Consider the following 14,920-nt stretch of genomic DNA (forward strand, 5'->3'; position numbering starts at 1 on the left):
GGGGACAATTACATGACATTTTCTCAAGAGCAATTCCTGAAAAAACACCAAAAGTAGTGCTGTAACACATAGCCTACGCTGTAATATGTTAAATGTATATTGAGGAACCATAATCACTACTACTGGATAATTGATAGGTACAGTAGTTAAAACCAGTTGCATCTCTAGGGGCGCTATTTCATTTTTGGATAAAAAACGTTCCCGTTTTAAGCGCGATATTTTGTCACGAAAAGATGCTCGACTATGCATATTCTTGACAGTTTTGGAAAGCAAAGATTTTGTCTGTAAGTGCCCCAGAACTCATTCTACAGGCGAAACCAAGATGATACGTCAAACAGGAAATGAGCAGAATTTCTGAAGCTCTGTTTTCTAATGTCTCCTTATATGGCTGTGAATGCGACAGGAATAAGCTTAGACCTTCTGCCGTTTCCCCAAGATGTCGGCAGCATTGTGACGTATTTGTAGGCATATCATTGGAAGATTGACCATAAGAGACTACATTTTCCAAGTGTCCGCCTGGTGTCCTGCGTCGAAACTGGTGCGCAAAGCCATGTGCAAGTATTTTTCCATTTGATTGAGAGGGGAAACCATGCTTCCACGAACGATATATCATCGAAGAGATATGTGAAAAACACCTTGAGGATTGATTCTAAACAACGTTTGCCATGTTTTCAGTCGATATTATGGAGTTAATTTGGAAAAAAGTTTGCGTTTTGAGGACTGAATTTTCGGGTTTTTTTGGTAGCCAAATGTGATGTACAAAACGGAGCTATTTCTAATACACAAAGAATCTTTTTGGAAAAACTGAGCATCTGCTATCTAACTGAGAGTCTCCTCATTGAAAACATCTGAAGTTCTTCAAAGGTAAATTATTTTATTTGAAGGCTTTTATGTTTTTGTTGAAATGTTGCGTGCTGGATGCTAACGCTAAATGCTACGCTAGCTAGCTACTTTTACACAAATTATTGTTTTCCTATGGTTGAGAAGCATATTTTGAAAATCTGAGTTGACAGTGTTGTTTACAAAAGGCTAAGCTTCAGAGATGGCATATTTAGTTCATTTCATTTGCGATTTTCATGAATAGTTAATGTTGCGTTATAGTAATGAGCTTGAGTCTGTATTCACGATCCCGGATCCGGGATGGGGAGATCAGAAAGGTTAACTGAAGGGTTGTCCCAACTTGTTCAAATCATTATAATACTACTACTAATAATAGTTAAAGCAGTGTTCCTTATCAGTCCAGTATGTGTGCAGGTATATGTGCTTACAACCAGCCTTTCTTGGTATTGCTGGTTGTAGTACATATACCTGCATACATACTGGACAGTAGGTGGCAATGGTACTGTACACTGACTGTATATGGGGTGCAACAAACTTACCTGAGACTCCCTGACTCTGCCAGTCTGTCCCTGCAAATCTGTCCCCAGTTCTGCTGTCTGTGTGCCATCTGCCCTAGCAGGGGCTAAAATCGGATATCAACTTTGAAGGGGACAATTACATGACATTTTCTCAAGCGCAATTCCTGAAAAAACACCAAAAGTAGTGCTGTAACACATAGCCTAAGCTGTAATATGTTAAATGTATATTGAGGAACCATAATCACTACTACTGGATAATTGATAGGTACAGTAGTTAACTGAAGGGTTGTCCCAACTTGTTCAAATCATTATAATACTACTACTAATAATAGTTAAAAGCAGTGTTCCTTATCAGTCCAGTATGTGTGCAGGTATATGTGCTTACAACCAGCCAATCTTGGTATTGCTGGTTGTAGTACATATACCTGCATACATACTGGACAGTAGGTGGCAATGGTACTGTACAGTCTGTCCCTGCATATCTGTCCCCAGTTCTGCTGTCTGTGTGCAGTCTGCCCTAGCAGGGGCTAAAATCTGATATCAACTTTGAAGGGGACAATTACATGACATTTTCTCAAGAGCAATTCCTGAAAAAACACCAAAAGTAGTGCTATAATATGTTAAATGTATATTGAGGAACCATAATCACTAGTTCTGGATAATTGATAGGTACAGTAGTTAACTGAAGGGTTGTCCCAACTTGTTCAAATCATTATAATACTACTACTTATAATAGTTAAAGCAGTGTTCCTTATCAGTCCAGTATGTATGCAGGTATATGTGCTTTACAACCAGCCTTTCTTGGTATTGCTGGTTGTAGTACATATACCTGCATACATACCGGACAGTAGGTGGCAATGGTACTGTACACTGACTGTATATGGGGTGCAACAAACTTACCTGAGACTCCCTGTCTCTACCAGTCTGTCCCCAGTTCTGCTGTCTGTGTGCCATCTGCCCTAGCAGGGGCTAAAATCTGATATCAACTTAGAAGGGACAATTACATGACATTTTCTCAAGAGCAATTCCTGAAAAAACACCAAAAGTAGTGCTGTAACACATAGCCTACGCTGTAATATGTTAAATGTATATTGAGGAACCATAATCACTACTACTGGATAATTGATAGGTACAGTAGTTAACTGAAGGGTTGTCCCAACTTGTTCAAATCATTATAATACTACTACTAATAATAGTTAAAGCAGTGTTCCTTATCAGTCCAGTATGTATGCAGGTATATGTGCTTTACAACCAGCCTTTCTTGGTATTGCTGGTTGTAGTACATATACCTGCATACATACCGGACAGTAGGTGGCAATGGTACTGTACACTGACTGTATATGGGGTGCAACAAACTTACCTGAGACTCCCTGTCTCTACCAGTCTGTCCCCAGTTCTGCTGTCTGTGTGCCATCTGCCCTAGCAGGGGCTAAAATCTGATATCAACTTAGAAGGGACAATTACATGACATTTTCTCAAGAGCAATTCCTGAAAAAACACCAAAAGTAGTGCTATAATATGTTAAATGTATATTGAGGAACCATAATCACTAGTTCTGGATAATTGATAGGTACAGTAGTTAACTGAAGGGTTGTCCCAACTTGTTCAAATCATTATAATACTACTACTAATAATAGTTAAAGCAGTGTTCCTTATCAGTCCAGTATGTATGCAGGTATATGTGCTACATACAACCAGCCTTTCTTGGTATTGCTGGTTGTAGTACATATACCGGCATACATACTGGACAGTAGGTGGCAATGGTACTGTACACTGACTGTATATGGATGGCAAACAAACTTACCTGAGACTCCCTGACTCTGCCAGTCTGTCCCTGCATATCTGTCCCCAGTTCTGCTCTCTGTGTGCCATCTGCCCTAGCAGGGGCTAAAATCGGATATCAACTTAGAAGGGACAATTACATGACATTTTCTCAAGAGCAATTCCTGAAAAAACACCAAAAGTAGTGCTGTAACACATAGCCTACGCTGTAATATGTTAAATGTATATTGAGGAACCATAATCACTACTACTGGATAATTGATAGGTACAGTAGTTAACTGAAGGGTTGTCCCAACTTGTTCAAATCATTATAATACTACTACTAATAATAGTTAAAGCAGTGTTCCTTATCAGTCCAGTATGTATGCAGGTATATGTGCTTTACAACCAGCCTTTCTTGGTATTGCTGGTTGTAGTACATATACCTGCATACATACCGGACAGTAGGTGGCAATGGTACTGTACACTGACTGTATATGGGGTGCAACAAACTTACCTGAGACTCCCTGTCTCTACCAGTCTGTCCCCAGTTCTGCTGTCTGTGTGCCATCTGCCCTAGCAGGGGCTAAAATCTGATATCAACTTTGAAGGGGACAATTACATGACATTTTCTCAAGAGCAATTCCTGAAAAAACACCAAAAGTAGTGCTATAATATGTTAAATGTATATTGAGGAACCATAATCACTAGTTCTGGATAATTGATAGGTACAGTAGTTAACTGAAGGGTTGTCCCAACTTGTTCAAATCATTATAATACTACTACTAATAATAGTTAAAGCAGTGTTCCTTATCAGTCCAGTATGTATGCAGGTATATGTGCTACATACAACCAGCCTTTCTTGGTATTGCTGGTTGTAGTACATATACCGGCATACATACTGGACAGTAGGTGGCAATGGTACTGTACACTGACTGTATATGGATGGCAAACAAACTTACCTGAGACTCCCTGACTCTGCCAGTCTGTCCCTGCATATCTGTCCCCAGTTCTGCTCTCTGTGTGCCATCTGCCCTAGCAGGGGCTAAAATCGGATATCAACTTAGAAGGGACAATTACATGACATTTTCTCAAGAGCAATTCCTGAAAAAACACCAAAAGTAGTGCTGTAACACATAGCCTACGCTGTAATATGTTAAATGTATATTGAGGAACCATAATCACTACTACTGGATAATTGATAGGTACAGTAGTTAACTGAAGGGTTGTCCCAACTTGTTCAAATCATTATAATACTACTACTTATAATAGTTAAAGCAGTGTTCCTTATCAGTCCAGTATGTATGCAGGTATATGTGCTTTACAACCAGCCTTTCTTGGTATTGCTGGTTGTAGTACATATACCTGCATACATACCGGACAGTAGGTGGCAATGGTACTGTACACTGACTGTATATGGGGTGCAACAAACTTACCTGAGACTCCCTGTCTCTACCAGTCTGTCCCCAGTTCTGCTGTCTGTGTGCCATCTGCCCTAGCAGGGGCTAAAATCTGATATCAACTTAGAAGGGACAATTACATGACATTTTCTCAAGAGCAATTCCTGAAAAAACACCAAAAGTAGTGCTGTAACACATAGCCTACGCTGTAATATGTTAAATGTATATTGAGGAACCATAATCACTACTACTGGATAATTGATAGGTACAGTAGTTAACTGAAGGGTTGTCCCAACTTGTTCAAATCATTATAATACTACTACTAATAATAGTTAAAGCAGTGTTCCTTATCAGTCCAGTATGTATGCAGGTATATGTGCTTTACAACCAGCCTTTCTTGGTATTGCTGGTTGTAGTACATATACCTGCATACATACCGGACAGTAGGTGGCAATGGTACTGTACACTGACTGTATATGGGGTGCAACAAACTTACCTGAGACTCCCTGTCTCTACCAGTCTGTCCCCAGTTCTGCTGTCTGTGTGCCATCTGCCCTAGCAGGGGCTAAAATCTGATATCAACTTTGAAGGGGACAATTACATGACATTTTCTCAAGAGCAATTCCTGAAAAAACACCAAAAGTAGTGCTATAATATGTTAAATGTATATTGAGGAACCATAATCACTAGTTCTGGATAATTGATAGGTACAGTAGTTAACTGAAGGGTTGTCCCAACTTGTTCAAATCATTATAATACTACTACTAATAATAGTTAAAGCAGTGTTCCTTATCAGTCCAGTATGTATGCAGGTATATGTGCTACATACAACCAGCCTTTCTTGGTATTGCTGGTTGTAGTACATATACCGGCATACATACTGGACAGTAGGTGGCAATGGTACTGTACACTGACTGTATATGGATGGCAAACAAACTTACCTGAGACTCCCTGACTCTGCCAGTCTGTCCCTGCATATCTGTCCCCAGTTCTGCTCTCTGTGTGCCATCTGCCCTAGCAGGGGCTAAAATCGGATATCAACTTAGAAGGGACAATTACATGACATTTTCTCAAGAGCAATTCCTGAAAAAACACCAAAAGTAGTGCTGTAACACATAGCCTACGCTGTAATATGTTAAATGTATATTGAGGAACCATAATCACTACTACTGGATAATTGATAGGTACAGTAGTTAACTGAAGGGTTGTCCCAACTTGTTCAAATCATTATAATACTACTACTTATAATAGTTAAAGCAGTGTTCCTTATCAGTCCAGTATGTATGCAGGTATATGTGCTTTACAACCAGCCTTTCTTGGTATTGCTGGTTGTAGTACATATACCTGCATACATACCGGACAGTAGGTGGCAATGGTACTGTACACTGACTGTATATGGGGTGCAACAAACTTACCTGAGACTCCCTGTCTCTACCAGTCTGTCCCCAGTTCTGCTGTCTGTGTGCCATCTGCCCTAGCAGGGGCTAAAATCTGATATCAACTTAGAAGGGACAATTACATGACATTTTCTCAAGAGCAATTTCTGAAAAAACACCAAAAGTAGTGCTGTAACACATAGCCTACGCTGTAATATGTTAAATGTATATTGAGGAACCATAATCACTACTACTGGATAATTGATAGGTACAGTAGTTAACTGAAGGGTTGTCCCAACTTGTTCAAATCATTATAATACTACTACTAATAATAGTTAAAGCAGTGTTCCTTATCAGTCCAGTATGTATGCAGGTATATGTACTACAACCAGCAATACCAAGAAAGGCTGGTTGTATGTAGCACATATACCTGCATACATACTGGACTGATAAGGAACACTGCTTTAACTATTATTAGTAGTAGTATTATAATGATTTGAACAAGTTGGGACAACCCTTCAGTTAACTACTGTACCTATCAATTATCCAGTAGTAGTGATTATGGTTCCTCAATATACATTTAACATATTACAGCGTAGGCTATGTGTTACAGCACTACTTTTGGTGTTTTTTCAGGAATTGCTCTTGAGAAAATGTCATGTAATTGTCCCTTCTAAGTTGATATCAGATTTTAGCCCCTGCTAGGGCAGATGGCACACAGACAGCAGAACTGGGGACAGATATGCAGGGACAGACTGGCAGAGACAGGGAGTCTCAGGTAAGTTTGTTGCACCCCATATAGAGTCAGTGTACAGTACCATTGCCACCTACTGTCCAGTATGTATGCAGGTATATGTACTACAACCAGCAATACCAAGAAAGGCTGGTTGTATGTAGCACATATACCTGCACACATACTGGACTGATAAGGAACACTGCTTTAACTATTATTAGTAGTAGTATTATAATGATTTGAACAAGTTGGGACAACCCTTCAGTTCACTACTGTACCTATCAATTATCCAGTAGTAGTGATTATGGTTCCTCAATATACATTTTACATATTACAGCGTAGGCTATGTGTTACAGCACTACTTTTGGTGTTTTTTCAGGAATTGCTCTTGAGAAAATGTCATGTAATTGTCCCCTTCTAAGTTGATATCAGATTTTAGCCCCTGCTAGGGCAGATGGCACACAGACAGCAGAACTGGGGACAGATATGCAGGGACAGACTGGCAGAGACAGGGAGTCTCAGGTAAGTTTGTTGCACCCCATATACAGTCAGTGTACAGTACCATTGCCACCTACTGTCCAGTATGTATGCAGGTATATGTACTACAACCAGCAATAACAAGAAAGGCTGGTTGTATGTAGCACATATACCTGCACACATACTGGACTGATAAGGAGCACTGCTTTTAACTATTATTAGTAGTAGTATTATAATGATTTGAACAAGTTGGGACAACCCTTCAGTTAACTACTGTACCTATCAATTATCCAGTAGTAGTGATTATGGTTCCTCAATATACATTTAACATATTACAGCGTAGGCTATGTGTTACAGCACTACTTTTGGTGTTTTTTCAGGAATTGCTCTTGAGAAAATGTCATGTAAATTGTCCCTTCTAAGTTGATATCAGATTTTAGCCCCTGCTAGGGCAGATGGCACACAGACAGCAGAACTGGGGACAGATATGCAGGGACAGACTGGCAGAGACAGGGAGTCTCAGGTAAGTTTGTTGCACCCCATATACAATCAGTGTACAGTACCATTGCCACCTACTGTCCAGTATGTATGCAGGTATATGTACTACAACCAGCAATACCAAGAAAGGCTGGTTGTAAGCACATATACCTGCACACATACTGGACTGATAAGGAACACTGCTTTAACTATTATTAGTAGTAGTATTATAATGATTTGAACAAGTTGGGACAACCCTTCAGTTAACCTTTCTGATCTCCCCATCCCGGATCTGGGATCGTGAATACAGACTCAAGCTCATTACCATAACGCAATGTTAACTATTCATGAAAATCGCAAATGAAATGAACTAAATATGCCATCTCTGAAGCTTAGCCTTTTGTAAACAACACTGTCAACTCAGATTTTCAAAATATGCTTCTCAACCATAGGAAAACAATAATTTGTGTAAAAGTAGCTAGCTAGCGTAGCATTTAGCGTTAGCATTAGCATCCAGCACGCAACATTTCAACAAAAACATAAAAGCCTTCAAATAAAATAATTTACCTTTGAAGAACTTCAGATGTTTTCAATGAGGAGACTCTCAGTTAGATAGCAGATGCTCAGTTTTTCCAAAAATATTCTTTGTGTATTAGAAATAGCTCCGTTTTGTACATCACATTTGGCTACCAAAAAAACCCGAAAATTCAGTCCTCAAAACGCAAACTTTTTTCCAAATTAACTCCATAATATCGACTGAAAACATGGCAAACGTTGTTTAGAATCAATCCTCAAGGTGTTTTTCACATATCTCTTCGATGATATATCGTTCGTGGAAGCATGGTTTCCCCTCTCAATCAAATGGAAAAATACTTGCACATGGCTTTGCGCACCAGTTTCGACGCAGGACACCAGGCGGACACTTGGAAAATGTAGTCTCTTATGGTCAATCTTCCAATGATATGCCTACAAATACGTCACAATGCTGCCGACATCTTGGGGAAACGGCAGAAGGTCTAAGCTTATTCCTGTCGCATTCACAGCCATATAAGGAGACATTAGAAAACAGAGCTTCAGAAATTCTGCTCATTTCCTGTTTGACGTATCATCTTGGTTTCGCCTGTAGAATGAGTTCTGGGGCACTTACAGACAAAATCTTTGCTTTCCAAAACTGTCAAGAATATGCATAGTCGAGCATCTTTTCGTGACAAAATATCGCGCTTAAAACGGGAACGTTTTTTATCCAAAAATGAAATAGCGCCCCTAGAGATGCAACTGGTTTTAACTACTGTACCTATCAATTATCCAGTAGTAGTGATTATGGTTCCTCAATATACATTTAACATATTACAGCGTAGGCTATGTGTTACAGCACTACTTTTGGTGTTTTTTTAGGAATTGCTCTTGAGAAAATGTCATGTAATTGTCCCCTTCAAAGTTGATATCAGATTTTAGCCCCTGCTAGGGCAGATGGCACACAGACAGCAGAACTGGGGACAGATATGCAGGGACAGACTGGCAGAGACAGGGAGTCTCAGGTAAGTTTGTTGCACCCCATATACAGTCAGTGTACAGTACCATTGCCACCTACTGTCCAGTATGTATGCAGGTAAATGTACTACAACCAGCAATACCAAGAAAGGCTGGTTGTATGTAGCACATATACCTGCACACATACTGGACTGATAAGGAACACTGCTTTAACTATTATTAGTAGTAGTATTATAATGATTTGAACAAGTTGGGACAACCCTTCAGTTCACTACTGTACCTATCAATTATCCAGTAGTAGTGATTATGGTTCCTCAATATACATTTTACATATTACAGCACTACTTTTGGTGTTTTTTCAGGAATTGCTCTTGAGAAAATGTCATGTAATTGTCCCTTCTAAGTTGATATCAGATTTTAGCCCCTGCTAGGGCAGATGGCACACAGACAGCAGAACTGGGGACAGATATGCAGTGACAGACTGGCAGAGACAGGGAGTCTCTTGCACCCCATATACAGTCAGTGTACAGTACCATTGCCACCTACTGTCCAGTATGTATGCAGGTATATGTACTACAACCAGCAATACCAAGAAAGGCTGGTTGTATGTAGCACATATACCTGCACACATACTGGACTGATAAGGAACACTGCTTTAACTATTATTAGTAGTAGTATTATAATGATTTGAACAAGTTGGGACAACCCTTCAGTTAACTACTGTACCTATCAATTATCCAGTAGTAGTGATTATGGTTCCTCAATATACATTTAACATATTACAGCACTACTTTTGGTGTTTTTTCAGGAATTGCTCTTGAGAAAATGTCATGTAATTGTCCCCTCCAAAGTTGATATCAGATTTTAGCCCCTGCTAGGGCAGATGGCACACAGACAGCAGAACTGGTGACAGATATGCAGGGACAGACTGGCAGAGACAGGGAGTCTCAGGTAAGTTTGTTGCACCCCATATACAGTCAGTGTACAGTACCATTGCCACCTACTGTCCAGTATGTACAGTGCCTTGCGAAAGTATTCGGCCCCCTTGAACTTTGCAACCTTTTGCCACATTTCAGGCTTCAAAAATAAAGATATAAAACTGTATTTTTTTGTGAAGAATCAACAACAAGTGGGACACAATCATGAAGTGGAACGACATTTATTGGATATTTCAAACTTTTTTAACAAATCAAAAACTGAAAAATTGGGCTTGCAAAATTATTCAGCCCCCTTACTTAAGTTAATACTTTGTAAGCGCCACCTTTTGCTGCGATTACAGCTGTAAGTCGCTTGGGGTATGTCTCTATCAGTTTTGCACATCGAGAGACTGACATTTTTTCCCATTCCTCCTTGCAAAACAGCTCGAGCTCATTGAGGTTGGATGGAGAGCATTTGTGAACAGCAGTTTTCAGTTCTTTCCACAGATTCTCTATTGGATTCAGGTCTGGACTTTGATTTGGCCATTCTAACACCTGGATATGTTTATTTTTGAACCATTCCATTGTAGATTTTGCTTTATGTTTTGGATCATTGTCTTGTTGGAAGACAAATCTCCGTCCCAGTCTCAGGTCTTTTGCAGACTCCATCAGGTTTTCCAGAATGGTCCTGTATTTGGCTCCATCCATCTTCCCATCAATTTTATCCATCTCCCCTGTCCCTGCTGAAGAAAAGCAGGCCCAAACCATGATGCTGCCACCACCATGTTTGACAGTGGGGATGGTGTGTTCTGTGTTGCTTTTACGCCAAACATAACGTTTTGCATTGTGTCCCACTTGTTGTTGATTCTTCACAAAAAAATACAGTTTTATATCTTTATGTTTGAAGCCTGAAATGTGGCAAAAGGTCGCAAAGTTCAAGGGGGCCGAATACTTTCACAAGGCACTGTAACTGTTCAAACTAGATGATAGGGACACTGTGGACAATTTTCAGCAAGTTGCAGCATTGAACTACAGAAATAACCACTTTTCCATAAACAAGGTCTAAATCATGATTGGTTGCACTCTGAATACAATGTTTTAAACATAACTGTTCAAACTACTGGCAGACGAAAACCAGAGAAGATTTGCCTGATCCTAAACCCTCCATACACCTACCGAAACACAGGACGGAACTCTAAGGGCGGATGCATGACAACCATAGAGAGGGCTCGCCTTCTGGGTTTTTGTCTGCTCAAACCACTTGTAGTTTAAACACTAACCACTTGACAGGGACACATGGCAACCAACTGAGGTCCGGACCTGCACAAGGTACGCAACTCAATGGTTTTGCCTGATCCTACGCCGAGTATACCCATACAGACCAGCTGGATTCGACTAGACAGGTGTTAATTCAGAGTTAGGATCCTGGAAGGGAATAACTCCTAATTACACACATGATTGAAATCATCCAGGGCCAAAAGACTGACGAACACGGAAGTAAATACATAGACAACGTGGAGCTAAAAAAGAAGGATCCGACAGAGAGTAAACTCCTAGGTTGCACTATGCTTTCCACTTCCGTTGACAAGCAGACCTAGGCATCATGACCATACCACTCGACATGGACACATGGCAACCAACCGAGGACCGGACCTGTTGACAGACCTACCTAACCCTAACCCTATACCTTAACCATTCTAAAAAACTATACCTAACCCTAAGCTTAACTATTCTATTCTAAAACTATTCTAAAAAACTATACCTTACTCTTACCTCAACCTTAACCATTCTAAAAACCATACCTAAGCCTAACCCTACAGACAGACAGTCTTTAAACCCAACCAACGGGTTAATCTACAAGTGGGGCCTACTACTTTGGCCGGCCGCGCCCGGACCCGTCCGGCCCGCGCGTATATGATGTGGAGTGCACACCCCTCCCTTCCCCCCCTTCGGCTTCCACGTGTCAGAGATGGAAGTGGATCAACCGACTCAAAACTAGAACCTAACCCTAAACCCCTAACCCTAAACCCCTATCCCTAACCCCCTATCCCTAAACCCCTATCCCTAACCCCCTATCCCTAAAACCCTCTTAACCCTAAAACCCTCTAACCCTAAAACCCTCTAACCCTTAACCTCTAACCCCCTAACCCTCTAACCCCCCCTTAGGCTTCCACGTGTCAGAGATGGAAGTGGATCAACCGACTCAGAACTAGAAACTAACCCATACCCCAACACCCTAACCCTACCCCCCCTAACCCTAACCCCTAACCCTAACCCCTATCCCTAAACCCCTATCCCTAAACCCCCTAACCCTAAAACCCCCTAACCCTAAAACCCCCTAACCCTAACCCCTAACCCTAACCAGTTGAAACGAAACACAATTATATTCAAAACCTAACCCTAACCCCCTAACCGTAACCCTAACCCTCGTAACCCTAACCCTGGATCAGACTCAAAACTAGAAACCTAACCCTAACCCCAACCCTCGTAACCCTAACCCTCAATCCTAACCCTCGAAACCCTAACCCTCGAAACCCTAACCCTCGAAACCCTAACCCTCGAAACCCTAACCCTCGTAACCCTAACCCTGGATCAACAGACTCAAAACTAGAAACCTAACCAGTTGAAACAAAACACAATTATATTCAAAACCTAACCCTCTAACCCAAACCCCCTAACCCTAAGCGCATATGAGTGGAGTACACCCCCTCCCTTCCCCCCTCCGGTTTCCACGTGTCAGAGATGGAAGTGGATCAACCGATTCAAACCTAGAACCCTAACCCCCTAACCCTGACCCCCCTAACCCTAAACCTAACCCCTAACCTCTAACCCAAACACTGGAGCAGTTACACCAACTTCGGAGGACACACATCACTGGAAACAACAAACAAAAAAAAATCCGGACCCGTATCTCCCATTCCCCAAGTTGACGAAAACACGGCAAAAAAATCTACCGCATACACAGGATCCCAAATGGACAAAAACGCGATGGTAGCTAGACTTGTATGGCAATTTAGCTAGTTAACTTGCTAGCTAATTTGTCCTGTGATATAAACATTGCGTTATTTTTTTACCTGAATTACACAAATTCCTCTACTCCGACAATTAATCCACACATAAACCGGTCAACTGAATCGTTTCTAGTCATCCCTCCTTCTTCATCTTTGAATTTATATGGTTATTGCCATCAACACAAATCAGTTCGTGCTTCAATCAACCACGTGAGTGAGGAGATATCACGTGCATAGGCAGAAATCCCAGGGGGGACACGACCCCCCTATCCTGGGAAAAATATGATTTTCCCCCCCAATATATCACTGTAAACATATCTATGTCATTTCAATAATATGAATGAACGCAATGAAAGCACTTAAGCTGATTATAGACACTAATAGCGCGTTTTTAAGTTTCAAAAGATAGCGACCCCTTTGCCTCACAATGGTTTGATCCACTGTAGGTCATTAGTTTAGCTAACTAATGAAACTAATTGACTTGAGGTTAACGTTGGAAGCGTTCACACACGCACTTGCTGAATTTGCAGAGCTGGCGCGCAAACTAAAGCAAACATTAACTATCAAGCTAGCTAGCTAACTAGTACCTATTCAATTTATGTGGAGTTGTCAAAAATTGAACTTTTGCTATCGTCTGTTAACAAGGTTGGTTATGTTTCCACCTGCCTCTAAAGAAATGTGTATTTAATGTTCAAGCATTCTTATTGGTTGGATCTCATCATTCAAGCATTCTTATTGGTTGATTTCATCTGGGTGCTTGTGTCACCGACTAACACCATGGTGTAGCTCCAGTTCTCCTCAGTCCGAGAAAACACATAGAGAAGGGTATGTGTTGCAGATTACTCCTTTGTAGAAGTCCATAACATGAAATAGATTAAACATCCCAAGGTTAATGCTGTAGATATTGTTATAAGGGAGTGTGAGACTATTGAAACATGTAACTTTCAGAGTTTTATTGTTGTTATTAATATAGTTTACAGAGTGCTAAAAGTGCTGCTGTTGCTAGCTAGCAAGCCCTTCTGGATGTAGACGATTAGCTTTGCTGGCCACCTGTGCTGGCGTTGCATTATGGGAGATGTAGTTTGGTCCTCTACGGTTTGAATGGAATAGAGGCGATTTCACGTTGTAACACGTTGAAATAAATGATGAAAGGCTGGTTGTAAGTACATATACCTGCATACATACTGGACTGATAAGGAACACTGCTTTAACTATTATTATTAGTAGTATTATAATGATTTGAACAAGTTGGGACAACCCTTCAGTTAACTACTGTACCTATCAATTATCCAGTAGTAGTGATTATGGTTCCTCAATATACATTTAACATATTACAGCGTAGGCTATGTGTTACAGCACTACTTTTGGTGTTTTTTCAGGAATTGCTCTTGAGAAAATGTCATGTAATTGTCCCTTCTAAGTTGATATCAGATTTTAGCCCCTGCTAGGGCAGATGGCACACAGACAGCAGAACTGGGGACAGATATGCAGGGACAGACTGGCAGAGACAGGGAGTCTCAGGTAAGTTTGTTGCACCCCATATACAGTCAGTGTACAGTACCATTGCCACCTACTGTCCAGTATGTATGCAGGTATATGTACTACAACCAGCAATACCAAGAAAGGCTGGTTGTATGTAGCACATATACCTGCATACATACTGGACTGATAAGGAACACTGCTTTAACTATTATTAGTAGTAGTATTATAATGATTTGAACAAGTTGGGACAACCCTTCAGTTCACTACTGTACCTATCAATTATCCAGTAGTAGTGATTATGGTTCCTCAATATGCATTTAACATATTACAGCTTAGGCTATGTGTTACAGCACTACTTTTGGTGTTTTTTCAGGAATTGCTCTTGAGAAAATGTCATGTAATTGTCCCCTTCAAAGTTGATATCAGATTTTAGCCCC

Source organism: Oncorhynchus mykiss, chromosome 8 (assembly GCF_057628025.1).
Source record: "Oncorhynchus mykiss isolate SJ-2025 chromosome 8, ASM5762802v1, whole genome shotgun sequence".
Classification (NCBI taxonomy): Eukaryota; Metazoa; Chordata; class Actinopteri; order Salmoniformes; family Salmonidae; genus Oncorhynchus; species Oncorhynchus mykiss.